The sequence below is a fragment of the Pseudorca crassidens genome, chromosome 10, assembly GCF_039906515.1.
Source record: "Pseudorca crassidens isolate mPseCra1 chromosome 10, mPseCra1.hap1, whole genome shotgun sequence".
Taxonomy (NCBI): domain Eukaryota; kingdom Metazoa; phylum Chordata; class Mammalia; order Artiodactyla; family Delphinidae; genus Pseudorca; species Pseudorca crassidens.
This window is the reverse complement of record NC_090305.1, coordinates 94,813,630-94,829,703: the sequence shown is the minus strand read 5'-3', so window position 1 is coordinate 94,829,703 and position 16,074 is coordinate 94,813,630. Positions and strand designations below refer to the sequence as shown.

The 16,074-nt window shown below is 40.2% G+C and overlaps 1 long non-coding RNA gene across 4 annotated transcripts in view; it reads left to right on the top strand.

The window, feature by feature from the left end:
• The window catches only part of LOC137232677 (uncharacterized), a 920,890-nt gene that overhangs the window by 730,235 nt on the left and 174,581 nt on the right, over positions 1 to 16,074 (top strand). For all 4 annotated transcript variants that reach the window (XR_010947135.1, XR_010947134.1, XR_010947132.1 and 1 more), the window contains one exon: positions 8,215 to 8,333. This is a non-coding gene — a long non-coding RNA (uncharacterized lncRNA). The remainder of the gene's footprint in view (positions 1 to 8,214; positions 8,334 to 16,074) is intronic.

Genomic DNA, 16,074 nt, shown 5'->3' with positions numbered 1-16,074 from the left:
CATAAATGGGATCATGCAACATACGACATTTTGTGACTGGCTTCTTTCACTTAGAGTAATGTTTTCAAGGTTCCTGTTATCACATATATACTTCATTCCTTTTTACAGTCAAGTAATCTTCCATTGTTCGGCTATACTTATCCATTCATCAGTTTGTGGCATTTGGCTTGTTTCTACTTTGTGGCTATTATGAATTGTGCAGCTATGAACGTTCATGTACATGTTTTTGTGTGGACACATGTTTTCATGTCTCTTGGGTATATACCTAAGAGTGGCATTGCTGGATCATAGGGTAACTCTGTTTAGCATGTTGGAGACAACTTATAAAGGAAAAGTATTACTTGTTTCTAGTGTCGTCATTTTTGTTGTGCTCTCTACTTAAATATGTTCAGGTATATGTTCAGACGGGCCCACCCTGTCTGAAACAGCTCCCTCTAACCAAGATCACTGTAACACAACATCCTGGTTCCCTCCTCACAGCATTTGTCACTTTCTGAAATTTGCTTACTTATTTATTTCCATCACTAGATTTTTATCTGTTGCCCATTACTCATCCCTCACTAGAATCTGAACTACATCAAAAACCTTGAATATTTTGTTCATTTCTCTATTCTCAGGATGTATCCTTGAGTCTGGCTCAAAGTAAGTGCTCACTAGAGTGGTTAATACCGAATAACAACTTAGAATATAAACGTTCCCAGATAATTTGGGGATCCTAAGGATTCTTAAATTCCAGTTTGAGAAATTCTTTTATGTATAATGTGTCCTATGTAAGAGGTTCCCCAAAATGGAGGAAACACGCTCATGGAAGAAACAGAACTTGGGTTGAACCATAAGAATTCAATGGACAGAAAAGGATTTCAAACAGGGACCACATGTGTAGATGCGAGAGTCCACCTGAAGCATTCAGAGCCTCACTGTTGCATAGTTTTCATGAAACAGGTAAACTACGGATCATTGATTAAACCCCTTTGTGTTGCATGTCACAGGATCCAAAGTCAAATTCACTAAAAAAAAAAAAAAAAACTCAATTTGTTTGTTCACTTGCCTATGAAGTTCAGATTAACTAAATCTCAAGCCCCACTGGACACAGAGACCTATATGACAGCTTCAGAACCTCGACTCTTCCTCTGTCTCTCGACTCTGCCCACCTCTACGCGTTGACTTCATTCTCTGGCAGGTTATTTCCATCTGTAGGGTGATACGGCACCTGATAACCCCAAGTCTATATCACTAGGGCTGATGACTAAAAGGCAGAGATAGTCTCTTTCTCCAAGTGCCCATGTTGCAAATCTCTGGGAAGCTTATTATTAACACTGTAAGTCAGGTGCCCATCCTAGCAACCCATGGGATGGAGTGTTGCGGGCTGAGCCTGGGTCAGGTTGGAGACTGAGCATATCTTGCCTGTCACTTGGCGGAAAGAGTTTAGCCTCACTCAAACCAGATGGAATAGATTCCTATTCAAAAGATGCATATTGTTCTCAGAAGAAGGGTGGATGGTTATGGAAAGACTAGTAATAACAACAAAAATAACAATGACAATTAGGATAACAGAACAGTTATGTGGTGAGGTAGGCAAATAAAACTTTTCTGGGCTGGAGAAACTGTGTTTTTAAGAGTGTATGACTACGCTAGGAAACCATTCCTTAAGATTTTTCTTTAAAAACAGATATTCCTAAAATCCAGCAGCAAGGTTTGTTTTTAAAGATGAAAAGACCTGCACGTGTGCTGCAAATTTCTGATTAACGGAGCATAGGATTTGGTAAAGAGTTCTGTATTCATTTTGTCTACACATTTTAAAAATTGCGAGTCTCGGGCTTCCCTGGTGGCGCAGTGGATGAGAGTCCGCCTGCTGATGCAGGGGACGCGGGTTCGTGCCCCGGTCTGGGAGGATCCCACATGCCGCGGAGCGGCTGGGCCCGTGAGCCATGGCCGCTGAGCCTGCGCATCCGGAGCCTGTGCTCCGCAATGGGAGAGGCCACAACAGTGAGAGGCCCACGTACCGGGGGAAAAAAAAAAAAAAAGCGAGTCTCCCTAAAAGAACTCATTTTTAGTCTCTCTGGGCCTTGAACATAGGAACATCCATTTCTCACGGGAAAAGTTCACAATTGCTTTTCCATCTGAGCATCGCTCCCTGGAGGAAGCTGGTGTTTGAGAATCTAAACAGTTTTCCACCGTGTTGCTTTTAGGTTGTTTGCTTTTCTTTGAGAACCCAAACGAAACACCATTAGTGGGAGCACCAATTAGGAAGCTCCAGTGAACAAAAAGCGATTAAAAAAATAATACCCATTCTTAATATTAACTTCACTCTCCAAACTCTGTTCTCAGCTGGAGGTTAAATAAAAGGCCTGTTCTTTTAGTTAGCCCAATGAGCAGATATTTTCTTAAAAAACTAAAAAATAAACAAACAAAACCTAAATACTTTTTCTAAACCTTGGGTGACTGGTCCTAAGAATTCAATCCCTTTAGTAGTAGGCAGGTAAGAACGCTTTGGTTTGGACCTGTCACCTTCTTTATCTTAAGCAATGCATTTATCCTATCATCTTTAAAAACAGGTACACTACTTCCCTTTCCATGTTAAAGGATGAACACATAATCATTTTCTTTGTTTACTCAGACTTCATCTCAAGGAATAACTGATCACAGAGGAAACCAACAAGAAAATAATTAACACAGGTGCAAAATAGAATTTATAAAGTGCTTTAGTGGAGGTATATGTACCATGATGTAGGAGCACACGAGCAAATAAAAATGAAGCAAATATAATTTTGAAATAGGATGATGGGTTAAAGCTTGGCTAAGTGGGTGGCATTTAAGCTGGAATTTGAAAGATAAACTGGTTTGAAATAGAGGAGTCAATGTTTTCTCTTCTGCAGTGTTCTACTCATTCATTCTTGGTTTTCCTTAAACTATTAGGTATGATCATTGAGGAGATGTTTGTCTTGATCTGTGCAACTCATTTTATTGATTAGATGTGCCTCCCCCATCACATTTGGTGGCTCTTGTTGTAGCTGAAAAAGTTCATGGGCAACATCTGCAACATCTGCGGAGTCTGAGCTTCTCACCATGTGATAACGCTTCATGGCAGCTGCCCCTGCAGTCCAGGCACTAGCGCCAGAAGTGAGTCAAGGAGCCTTTCATCTTTGTGTACATAAGGGTGCTGATATGTCATTATTCTGCAGGGCAGTGTGTGACTTGCAGGCCACAGGGTGATGCCTCCAACTGTCTGGACTCAAAAGTCCACAGCCCAACCTGCAGGTCCTTAAGTAATTGATTGAGCCCAGGAAACCTGTGTCCCCCACTCCTGCAGCCCCTCCAAACCTGGGCCGGCGTGAGCTGGGCTGGGCCATCTGTGCCCAGGCCAATTGTCAACACATCATGTTAGAAATCACCCCTTAGGTGCCCTTTCCTGTGTTATCAGTAAAGCAGTGTCGAGACTTCTGGTGAGGGGAGATTCAGGCCCAGGTCCCCCAACTTCCCCTGAGTGGTTTATTCAGAGACGCAGCCTTGTGGTGGAGAGTGATGTGCATCAGAGAACTTTTTGGCCCAACAGTATAGTCAGCCTGGGACACATTTTAGTGTCATTAATGATGTTTTTCCAAAAGTTAGGTACAGTAGCCTACAAAGTAACAAAATTTAAAATCTTCCATCTCTGCCATTCATGGGCTTGTTACTGCTCCTCTGCGGAGGTCTGTCTACACTTAACATTTTTTCTCCTGGTTGTTTGAAGTGACCTAAGATGCTTAGACACAGCGGGTCTTCTGTTCCTGCAAATGTATTCTTGCTTTCCTCGCGATTAAGTTGCTTGCATATGCCCGACAGAAGGTCGAAGGTCACCGTAATTGGCAGATGGAAGAAGTTCCATCCTATCAACTTTGAGGAAGTCTCTGGCTGCCTTCACTGCTTGACAAAGCAGTGAGTGATGAATTCTGCTTAAAATGACAGGGGGCTGCATAACAAACAGCACAAGCCCTCAAGCGTACTTTTAACCAACGTGCACTATTCCCTTTGAAAAGCCAAATCTCCTCTCGATGTTTTCCCTCCTTCAAAGAGCGCACTTTGCTCTCCCTGGAAGTGGCTTCTCTTCCTCTCCTAGCTGCTCATCCTGGACAGTTATTGCCCTAGATGATGGATGAACTCACTCCCCAGCAGGTGTTCTCAGCCCCTTGTCAGCAGCCCTGGACAGTCTGGCAAATCTCTTCTGGTGTGTGGGGTTGTTGGAGACCTGCCGCTGGCTCCTCTTAGCTGAGCTGGAGTTAGAACCCTTGCATCTACTGGCCTGGCTTCAGCCCTGCTCCCTCCCTGTCCATCATTTCTCCTTAGCCTCCCTGATTTCCCTGCAGAATCAATTTCTTCAGAAAGCACTGGGTACTGCTTTGGGGCAGCTGCTATCTCTACCTGGCTGCTCGCCAGCACAGCACGTTTCTATAGCTGGCGCTACCAAGATGCACAGTCTATTCCTCAGTCGAGCTTCATTCTAGAAAGGGATTGTGTTCTCAGTCCTGTAAAGAACAGGTACCATTTAGACTCAAACTGAACTATGAAAATCTCAAGTTGGAGACCACATACCACTCTCAATAGGTCCAACGCAACCAGATTTTCCTCTAGGCTTGCAACACATTGCTTTTTGCTCATTTGGACATGAGAGGAATTAATTTGTTTTTTTCTTTTAGTAGCCATCACGTAAAAGCGTACCTAGCGTGCCAAGAAGCTCACACTGTATAAGAAGTAAGAGGCAATGAAACTCAGCTGCGGTACCAGCCTGTGGACGCTTCACCCTCATGCTCACCTAGGACTCATGCTCACACCGTCGGGTGGCCACTGGATTATGTACACTGCCTGACCTCTCTCTTCCCCCTCTCTCATTCTTCCTCCTCTCCTTCCCTTCTTACTGGCTCCACGTCACCATCTTTTCTTTCTTTCCTCTCTTTCTCTCTGTCTTCTCCATTTTATCCTCCACCTCCCCCTCCTCCCTCCCTCTGTTCTCTGACACACACACAGAAATCATTGAATTTAATGTAGGATGTCTTTTTCTTTTAATTAATTTATTTATTTATTTCTGGCTGCGTTGCGTCTTCGTTGCTATGCGCAGGCTTGCTCTAGTTGCGGCGAGCGGGGGCTACTCTTCGTTGTGTTGCACAGGCTTCTCCTTGCGGTGGCTTCTCTTGTTGTGGAGCACGGGCTCTAGGTGCGCAGGCTTCAGTAGTTGTGGCTCACGTGCTCAGTAGTTGTGGCTTGTGGGCTCCAGAGCACAGGCTCAGTAGTTGTGGCGCACGGGCCTAGTTGCTCCGCCGTGTGTGGGCTCTTCCCGGACCGGGGCTCAAACCTGTGTCCCCTGCATTGGCAGGCGGATTCTTAACCACTGCTCCACCAGGTAACCCCCAATGTAGGATGTCTTCACGTACATGCATTAACAAGTCAAATCATCCTGTTCTGTCCTTCCTCGACACTGAAAGCTCCATCTTAACTTGCTCCACTGTTTCCCTGCTTTCATTGCCACAATCCCTCCCTCCTCCGTCTTCCATGTGGCCCATCCACATCATTCTTACTTTCCATCTTTACACTCTCAGAGCTCTGTCTGGATCTCCTTTCCCATTGTTTTAGCTACTACAACACTTGACTAACACACCTGAAGTAGATTAGTAAGTGATTCCGGGGGACAGTTTGTCTTCTATGCCCCACTACCCTGGGGTTAAATTCTACGTGACAGATATTGACTGAGCATCTGGAGTGGAGGAGGCCTTCCCTTCCAGCAGAGCCTACTTCCTGCTCCCCTGCTCTGGCAGAACAACTCCTTTCTCCATTCGGCACCTCCGTCAGCTTTGGAGGTACCTCACCCTCCATCCCTTAGAACTTAGCCCCCGTGAGGTGCTTCACAGACTGTCAGTCCCAAAGATGATCATCTAGGGGCTACAGTGACACTGTCCTCCTTAATTTTCCCCAACTTGATCCATCTGGTCGTATTTCCTTCATCACTAGGAAGATGTCTTGCTCGTTTCTGCTAGTCAAGAGCTTCATCTCACACATCTTTCCTCTCGCCTCGAAGGCCTCCTTCCCCTCTGCCTGTCATTCCTTGATCATGAGTGATGTTGAGCAACTTCTCATATACTTGTTGTCATTATGTATGTCTTCTTTGGAAAAATGTCTGTTTATCCGTGGCTTTTGAACTAGCGTGTGGCCCATATATTTTGCCCACCATGTTCTCTTTCTTTCCTGGGAGGAAACAAAATGTGATGGTAAAAGTACCAGGTTTTAGAGAGAAACAGACCTGGATTGAAAATCTAACTGTTCTATTTATTAGTAATAGTTGAGATGATACCTGAAAGTGAAGGAGGAATTGGCTGAATGGGGATGGGGAGAGGCATCAATAATGAAAGGGTCGGGATGTGCAAAGGCACAGAGGTGAGTGGAAGCAAAGCTCCTTCAGGAAACCTAGCGAAGGGCAAAGTGGTTGGAGCACAGAGAGTAAGTATGAAAGTGGCACAGGGTAAAGCCAGAAGCGTAGGTGAGGGCCAGAACATGCTGGGCCTGATGTAGTGTCATGTGGATATTTGTGATCCTAAGAGCAATGGCAGAAGATTTTACATTGTCAGGCTTTAAACAGATGCGGGGGGTGCGAGGGGAAGGGGTCAGTAAAGAGAGGCCAAAAGATCTGATTTACCACTTAAACTTATCACTTCTGCTTCAGTGAGGAGAACAGGTAGAGAGGGCAAGAGTGAATGTGGAGACACCATTTAGGAGACAAAGGCAGAGGAAGATGGTGGCTTGATATTGGGTGATGGTGATGATGGTAGAAAGAAGTGGGTTGATGGGAAAGATGTTTGGGAACTTAAACCAATAGGACTCGTTCATTGATTAGGCAAAGTCGGCTGCTAGGTTCATGGTGGTGTAACTCTATCGCCTGTTGTGTTCGGTCCTGTGTTGCACACATGGTAAGTGCTTACTGAATATTTGCTGTTTGATGGAGAATAGAGAGTGATGAATAAGGAGCTGGAACCTTTCATCCCACCAGCTCCAGAAAGAAGAGCATTTCTAATTCACCTCACCTCTCAGAGCTGGCAGACAAAGAAGAAGCAGGTGTGTGCTCCAGGGCAGAAGCAATCTTTTTGGCAAGGGAAGACATTATGCTGGGGCTCCAGATCCATCTTACTGACCTTATACAATATGTTCTCCTGAGCAGAGGGGAAGAAATAAGGTCATGGGATAAGGGCCAGAAATGATGTAATGACAAAACCTCTTCAGACACCAGTTCTACTCTGGCTAAATGGCGATGATCAGAAAGTAAATTTAAAAGTCAAAGAACAGTCTCTCTTTTATCCCATTCTTATGTCTAAAACCTGGCTTAACCGCAGCCAAGCTCTCTTATTCAGCTGTATTTATTGGGTGACTCCTCTATGTGCCAGGTAGTATGAATTTATGGAGCTGAGCTCTTCTTGGAAGAGAGAGGCATTAATCAAATCTTCCCACAAATAATATATAATTGCAAATTTTGAAGTGCTAGAAGGAAAGGTATACAGTACTGTAAGAACATCTAGGGGGAGTTCTTGATCTGGACTGGAGGGTCAGGAGTCTGAGCTCCACAGAATAAGATTCTATGTTTCACTTGATTAGGTGTGGGTGAGAACACAGAATGCTGTAAGTGAGTAGCATTGTAGGATCAAGGCTGTGAATGAATTACAGCTTTACGTTCTGCACATGTTTCTGTGACTGCTGAGAACGACCTCATGCTTCATTCCATTGGGTAGTAACTCAGCAAAGACTGAAATTATGGCTTATTTTCTTAGGAGGGCACAACATGGGTGACATGAATGTTAATAATGAATAGAGGCAAAGGTCAGCAGCCTTCATTCTGTTGCCCTCAGTAACACACCTATTCTCCCCAATCCCCAATATGTAAGCTTCCTGAGGAAGGACACAAATGTTTGTGTCCTTGATTTCTGATTCTTCATTACCTAGCAAAATGTTAGACCCATAGTTTCTATTTAATAAAAATCTATTAGTAAATATTGATAGTTTGAATTTTTATTACTATTTTAGTGCAAATGAAATCAAATGAAAATAGGATAACTAGAAGTCACTTTTCAAGTTCGTTCTCTTTGTGAGAATGAACACAGTTTCAGTTTGCACTGTCATTTTTACATTCCTGCACATAGCACAAAGCAAGGAATACCTGTATTTTATTTGTTTTACAATAAACTTTTTATTTACCTGCAGATTATGAATGTAAGCCTAACCCCACCCAAATCAAGAAGTAGCACGTTATCTGTGTCCCAGAAGTCTGCCTTGTGGCCCCTCCCTAGCGGTCAGCCCTGTCCTGATTTCTACCATCACAGGTGAGTTTAGTCTGGTTTTTTTTGTTGTTGTTGTTGTTGTTTTATTGGGAAACAGTTCTCCACGAGTCTCTCTCTTTCTGGAAGGCTTGCAAACAAGGGCACTGACAGCTTTTGTTCTGGATTATCTTTTCCAGAATGTATGAACAGCCCTGGATGGTAGAGATGGTGTTTCCCTCTGGAGCAGAAGGCAGATTTAGTTGCTGTTTATTATACTGTATAGTATAATAAATATTTGTCCTTCCCGTGCAAAGGTCAGACAGGTTTGCTTGCAGCCCATTATAAAAGATTAGGGTTTCCTAAACTTGAGGATCTTCAGCTGGGATGCAAATCCACTCCGTGCACAGCATCCACCTAGGCTGCCTTGCATTGCCCTTGTGCATCTTGGGCAAGGGGAACTGATGTGAAAACGAGCTGAGCTGCTGGCTGTGTCAGCTGTATTAAAGCTGCTTTGTCTCTGACCCAGAATTCTCATATCTGCCCGTATCGGTGAACCGCAGTAAGCTAATTTACCACCTAGCAAGGAGGGATCCTGAGTTTCTGAATTTAGTCTGTTTTTGAACTTTGTATAAATGGAATCAGTCAGCAGATACTACTGTTCTGTCTTTCTGTCATTCAGCATCATATTTGTGAGACTCATCCATGTTGTTTTGTTTGGCAGTAACTTATTGATTTTACCTGGTGGTTAGAATCCCATTGCACAGATATGCCAAATCCATTCTGCCGTTGATGACCACTTGTGATGTTTCCAGTTAGGGCTACTTTAAATAATGGTGCAATGGATATTTCAGTACACTTGTCTTGGTGCACATATAGACACATTTCTTGTGTGTATATACCTAGATGTGAAATATATAGATCAGAGGTTTTGCACACGTTCAGCGTTTAGCAAATTTTGCCAATTCGTTTTCCAAAGTGGTTGTACCAATTTTCACCCCCATTTAAAATATACAATTGCTCCAAATCCTCTTCAACATTTGATATGGTCAGATGGCACTCTTGGTCACTTTGTTTTGTTTTTGGAAGTTATGTTGGTGGATCTAGAGTGATACGTCATGGTGATTTTATTTGCATTTTTCATTGACTATTGAAATCAAATACTCTTATTTGTTTATTGGGCATTTGAATATATTCCTCTGTGAAATATTTTTCACATATTTTGTATAGTTTTTTATTGGGTTATCTATCTTTTTCTTAAATATTTATTAGATTTTCTTATATCTTATGGATATAAGTCCTTTGTTGGCTATTTGATCTTCATCAGTTTACTAAGACTGTCAATTTTATTAAGGCTTTTCAAAGAACCATCTTTGGGTTTGTTGATTCCAACAAATTAATTAACTAATTAATTAATTATATTAATAACTTTTTGTACTCATATTTATAATTTCCCTCCTTTCCTCATTTTTGCAGAGTATTAATTTGCTGTTCCTTGGACAGTTGCTTAAGATGTATATTTATATAATAGATTTTCCTTCTTCACTTCTGTTATAAATAGTCCAGGCTATATATTTCCCTCTACTCATGATTTTATTTGCATCTCACAATTTTTATATTTTGTTATTTATTCAAATCAACATAGTTCCTAATTTATATGATTCCTTGTTTTACTCACTGGTGTAGTTTAAGACTTAATTTCCAAACATTTAGGGAGTTCCTCATTATCTTTATTATTCACTCCTAGTTTAATTCTACTGCAGTCAGGGAAAATATGCTGTAGGTTTCTGTCCTTTGAAATGTGTTGATTCTTGCTGTATAGCCCAGCATATGCTCAGTTTTGGTGTGTTTTGCGCATGCTTTAAAATAGTGCATATTCTGCAGTTTTTGGAGAAACATTCTCTATATGACAATTAGATCAGTTTGTCAATTGTGTTACTTAAATATTTTATATCAATACTTTACTCATTTGGGGATTGTCCTGTTATATACTGATAGAGGTGTGTTAGTCTCTCACCGTGACTGGGTTTTTTTTTTTTTTCTCCTTTTGTTCTGTCAATTTTGGATAGTTTAAGACTGTTTTATTAGGTACCTAAAAATCTAGAATTCCTATACTTTCCTAGTGAATGGACTCTCTTATGATTATGAAATACCTCTCTTTATTTCCACTAATGCTTCTTCCCTTAAAGACTGTTTTGTAATCAGTAACACTGTAATGCTTATTGCTAGATATAGCTTTTTCTAAATTGCATGGTATTTTTGTTGCCATTCTTTTACTTTCAGCCTTTTTAAATCTTTGTATTTAAGGCATGCTCTTGTAAGCAACATAGAACTGGACTTGTAAAAATTCAATTTGACAATCTTGTCTCTAAAATAGTTGTTATTTTATCTACCTTTAATGTAACTACTGATATACTTGAGTTTAAATGTACCTTCTTACTATTTGTTTTCTATTTGTCACATTAGTTGTGCTGCTTTTTCTCTTCTTTCTTGCCTCTTATGTTAATTACTAGCTCATATTCCCCTCTGTTGGCTTTTTAGTCATACATCTTACTATTCTCCTTTTAGAGACAGCAACAAATATTACTATACTTATATTGACTTACTAGAATCAAATATAGATTGGAAATTTTGCCATATACCGGACAACACAATTGCCTTTTTACCCCTCTTAAACATTTGTTTTCATGGACTTATTTCTAGAAATATTCTAAATCCCATAAAACATTGTGCTTATGTTTTATTATACAGTCCACATACCTACGTATTTATCCTTCCTGTTTCTCCTCATTCCCTCCTGTTTCTTTGTAGTTGCATCTGAGATAATTTTCCTTCTGTTTTGAAGATCTCCCTTTAGTGTTTCCTTCAGTGAAAGCCTGATAGTGAGAAATTCTTCCAAGTGTTGTTTGTCTAAAAATGTCTCTTTCTTTCACTTTGACTTTTGGGTATAGATTTTTATGTTGAGAGTTCTTTTATTTCAGCATCTTGAAAATGTCAGTCCATTGTCTTCTAGCTTCTATTGTTTCTGTTGAGAAGTCAAATATCAGTCTTACTCCGTCTTTGCAGGTTATGTTTTGTTTTTCTTTGCTCTCAAGATTTTGTCCTGCTCTTCGGTTTTTAGCAGTTTTATTAGGCTATGACTAGGTATTTCTTCTACTTTAGGTCCCCAGTACCTCTTCACCCTATAGGGTTCCTGGCGATTCTTTGTGTATTTTTTCTATTTCAAAAAGTTATCAGTAATTATTCTTTTAAAATATTGTTTCTATCCTCATGTCCTCTCCTTTCTATTAGAATTCTAAAAACACGTATTAGATCTTCTCATTGTGTTCCATATATGTTTTATGCTTTTTTGCTACATTTTCTATCCTTTATTCTCACTGTTTCATCCTAGACATTTTCTCCTTACTTACCTTCTAGTTCACTAATCCTGATTCTTCTGTGTCTAATGTGCTGTTAAACCCATACTTTGAGTTCTAAATTTCTGTAGTTTTAGTTGTGGAATTTTTGTTTGACTGTCTTTTATAGTTTTTAGTTCTCACTGTTCATAAACAGGTCTTTTCCTCTGTTTCTGAATAAATGTTGAACAGTGCATATGAAAAGTGATAAAGATAATTTGAGGCTTTGGGTGATTGTTAAAATCTTCCAGAAAGGGAATAGGAAAGGGCCATGGGACAAATATCAAAGCCAGAGAACTTTCAGTACAATGTCTCAGTAAAATTAAGTGTGTGATTAAAACAATTTCTTAAGAATATGGAAAGGTTTAAGGTGTTACCTCATAGACCCTTTTAAATGAAACTTCCTAAGGGTCTTAAGAGAAAACCTCACAAACCCTTTCTGCAAACAACAGGTCTCCTAAAAATATTAATTGTGTTTTTCCATGACAGTCCCAAAGGGAACCAAAGGTAGAGAGAAATATTTACTTCAAAGAGATGTGTGTGTGTGGCTTTTGTTAAATGGAATGGTTTATAAACGCACAGGCAGGAAGGCCATCATACTTCTAAAGTCATTATAATGACTTGTGTAAACACAGACCATTTATAATAGAAGGAGGAGGATTACTAGAAAGGTGAATCAAAATCCAGAAGGAGAGTAAAGATCCCTGGAAAATAGTTGAGTCTAATTCAAGGAACTGGAAATACATACCTGATTGGACTTCAGAATTGCTGTGGACCAGAGACTGCTTCTATCTACTTCTATCTATCTAAGACTGCTTCTATTTTTCCCCTTTTTAAAATGGGAATACATACAGTAGATATCCTATGCCTATATACAATTGTATGTAATATTAGTGGGAGGCAAATAACTTATTTCTTTTGCTGGTAGGTTTTTTGATCAAGAGGACCCCTACTCAAGGAATCATACCTAAGGACCCTTATCCACAGTAGCCCTGACTTAGACGACAGGGTCCTAGACTTGAAGTTGATGTCATAATAAGAGGAAACTTTGGGGGTCTAAGTGAAGAGACAAGTATATTTTGCAAGTGAGAGGAATGTGTACAATTTGTAATCTCAGAGGGAAGATTATTTTTAAAAACTAGTAACAAATTCTTTGATAATTCTATTGAGTGGTAGGCTCTATGTGTCCTCCTCTTAAGTCTGAGCAGAGCTGTGAGTATGTCAGCTAAGAGATTATAGCAGAAGTGACACTGTGTGACCACTATGGCTAAGCCAAAAAAGGCTTTGCTGCTCCCACTTGGTTCCACTGGGACACTCGCTGTGGAAGAAACTAGTTGTCATGTAAGAAGTCTGACTACTCTGACACCATTATGCTGGTAAGGCCCATAAACGGGCTCTTTTTAACAGCCCCGGCTAAGCTCCTGCCAACACTCAGCATTACCTGCTATCTATGTGTGTGAGCCATATTGAATGTCTATACCAGTTGATCCTGCAGCTGAGTGTAGTTTCAGCCAACACTCGATTCCAACCATGCCAGATACTCCAATTGAGAGCATCCTATCTGAGCCCTTGCTAAATTCCTGATGCACAAAACAGTAAGCAAAATAAAAATGGTTGTTTTCAGGCCACTAAGTTTTGTGAGAGTTTATGTAGCCATAGTAACCATTACACTAGGTGTAGGTCCTGGGAATCTACATTTTAATAAGCGTATGTAAGTGATGCTTTTGCATACCGCAGTCTATAATTTGTACCACAGATTATTATGTGCCCTGCCTTGCGTTTCTTTCTCTTCTCCTTAGCACCTAGCCGAAGAGGCCAGAGAGCAAAGACATCATCCCAACCTTAGCCTCTGGAGGTGAAGCACAAACCGTCCAGTACCTGGCTACAGCATAATCTCATGACTAATGGAGAAGGCAACTCTCCATAGTGTTCTGGGAATAGATGGTTTTCTCTCACAGCCTGCATCCCCTGATGTTACCTTGAAATATCTAGAGCGGAAAAAATCTTACTCCTTTCCTTTTCACCCCTGCTGCTTCCTGGGCCAATGAGAGAGCAGGAAACAGGCTTTGAGTCATTCATTATGCAAAGCGGTACTGTGTCTCTTTCTGAGGAAAAGGCATTCATGAATGGAGTTATAACATTAAAATAGTCTTCCAGGTACATGAGAAGTTGAGTTATATATTAGCATTTGCGTGCAGAAAACTCAGTATTTTTCAAATGTTTTATAATCATATGTTGCTTCTTTACAATCATGTGGATTGTGTGTTACATTCATTCATTAGTTCTTTTTAATGAACTAGCACACCTGGTACCTTTCAGCCCCAAACCTCATTGCTTTATTTGCTTTTTGCCAGTCATTGGAGGTGATAGGGAAACTCGGGAGAAAGAACATGTATGTCAGATAAAGAGAGACCAAGTGCAGGTGGTGATGAGATATGAATTACACACCTGGGCTCGTTCATCTCTCTCTCTTCTGACTTTAAGGGGAAAATAAAATTTAAAATTTCAAAGGTAGTGCTCCTTTTCAAAATCTCTAGTTCTCCGACCTGGTGCTTATTTTCCTGAATGACAGTAGAGGAAAAAGATGGGGAATTGAGTGTGTTAACGATATCCACTGTCTTCAGTGTTATGCCCTTATTAGTGAGTAATTTGCTATATTTAACTTTCCACCTCTGGAGACTTCAGTATGTATAAATCTACCAAACTACTTACGTTCACAGCAAACAATTTAGGTTCTTTTAATAGCATTGAACATTTAGTTTAACAGCTCATGTGTAGTTGCATTTGTTTCCTTCTTTTTTCTTTTCCTCCCAAGATATTTAGGCTTGTCATAATCATACAAAAATAAAGAATATGGAATTGGACATAGAAAGAAGAATTCTGCATTGGTAGAACAGTAAACCTTTTAATCAGTCCAATTTTTAGGAATAACCCTCCACTATCTACTTTATTCGCCCTGAAAATACTTGAACATAATTCTAGGAGTAAAATGATTTCTTTAAAACTGCTTCTCATATTTACATTCAAAACTTAAAGTATGACAGATCAGAAGCAAAGCTTGGAAAAGAATGCCAACTTTAGAATGTCTTTGAAAAATTATTGTTTTTCATTATTTTAAATATATATTATTAAATGTATAAAATAAAATGATATCAATATTATGAAGTATGTTCTACGGAGTTAAAACATCAAGTCAAGAAATAGATGGGTTTGCTAATTATTTATTCAGCAATAAGAAGAGGAGCATTTCAACTTTGGGGATTTTTTTCCACTTTTCCATAACTTGGCATTTTCCTATTTATAAAGATACTTGTCTAGGATTTTCCAGATCACAGAACTACTTAGTTTACTTAGTGAACTCCAAGCAACATTACAAATCTGCCCACAAATGCGAAGGTGTAGGAAAAAATGATTTGCTCTCTTCTCAGTGAGCTTTCTGGTTTGCACCTATAAATATCCATTCAGACCCTGCAAATATATAAAAAGAGAAAATGAGAGTAATTATATTTTGCATAGATTAATTTAAAAAATTACAAGAGCATTCCACATCCACAGAAAGGGTGTAATATGTAAGAAATGCCGCTATGAAGATTATAGAGAACAGGGAATTGAATCATGATAAGTAGAAACACCACCTGATTCTACACCAATGGCACAGGGTTGCATATTACAGGAGGAACACCACTGGACTGGGGGTCAGGACACCTAACTCTTCCAGGTCTAGCTGAGTCAGTGACCTTGGACATACCACTTCAACCTCCTGCAGTCTTTATTATGAAACTGCCAAGTTGAATGACATAATCTAATCTTTTCAGGAGATCTGTGTATATTGATCCTAAAAAAACACAAGAGATTAACTGTATAATTATTTAGTTTGCAGGACATTTTGTAAATAATTCTAGAAAGCCAAGTAACAGGTCCAATTTGGATATATAGATTGAGGCCAGCTTCAAATGAGACCCTGAGGGTGCGACTAAACAGTGGATTGTAATGGGCAGTCATTTTCTATTCATCTCTTGATTAGTCTTGGATGGAGGTAGAAGCCAAGCTCACTGCCAAGATTAGGATAGGGACGGTTGGCAAGCAGGTTGTAGAGAATGGTGTAGTTTTGGAGTGTGTGTTAAGTTGAGTTTTCTAGAACACTTTATTTCAAAAGGGATAAGTGAGATGGTATCAATACTTTTGTACTTTCCCTTCATTGGAATAACCGAGGTATGACCAATACTGTCTCCAGAGGTCCTCTGCCATGTGCCCATGTTTCCAATTTATGAGGCTCTACTGGATTTCACCCCATGTTTTACCTCCCCTTGCCCATCCTGCTTCTCTACCACCCTATGGGGTTTTACCTCATTAAATGTCCTGATCCCTCACAAATTCTCACCTTAAGTTCTGCTTCTAGAAAACTCCATTTA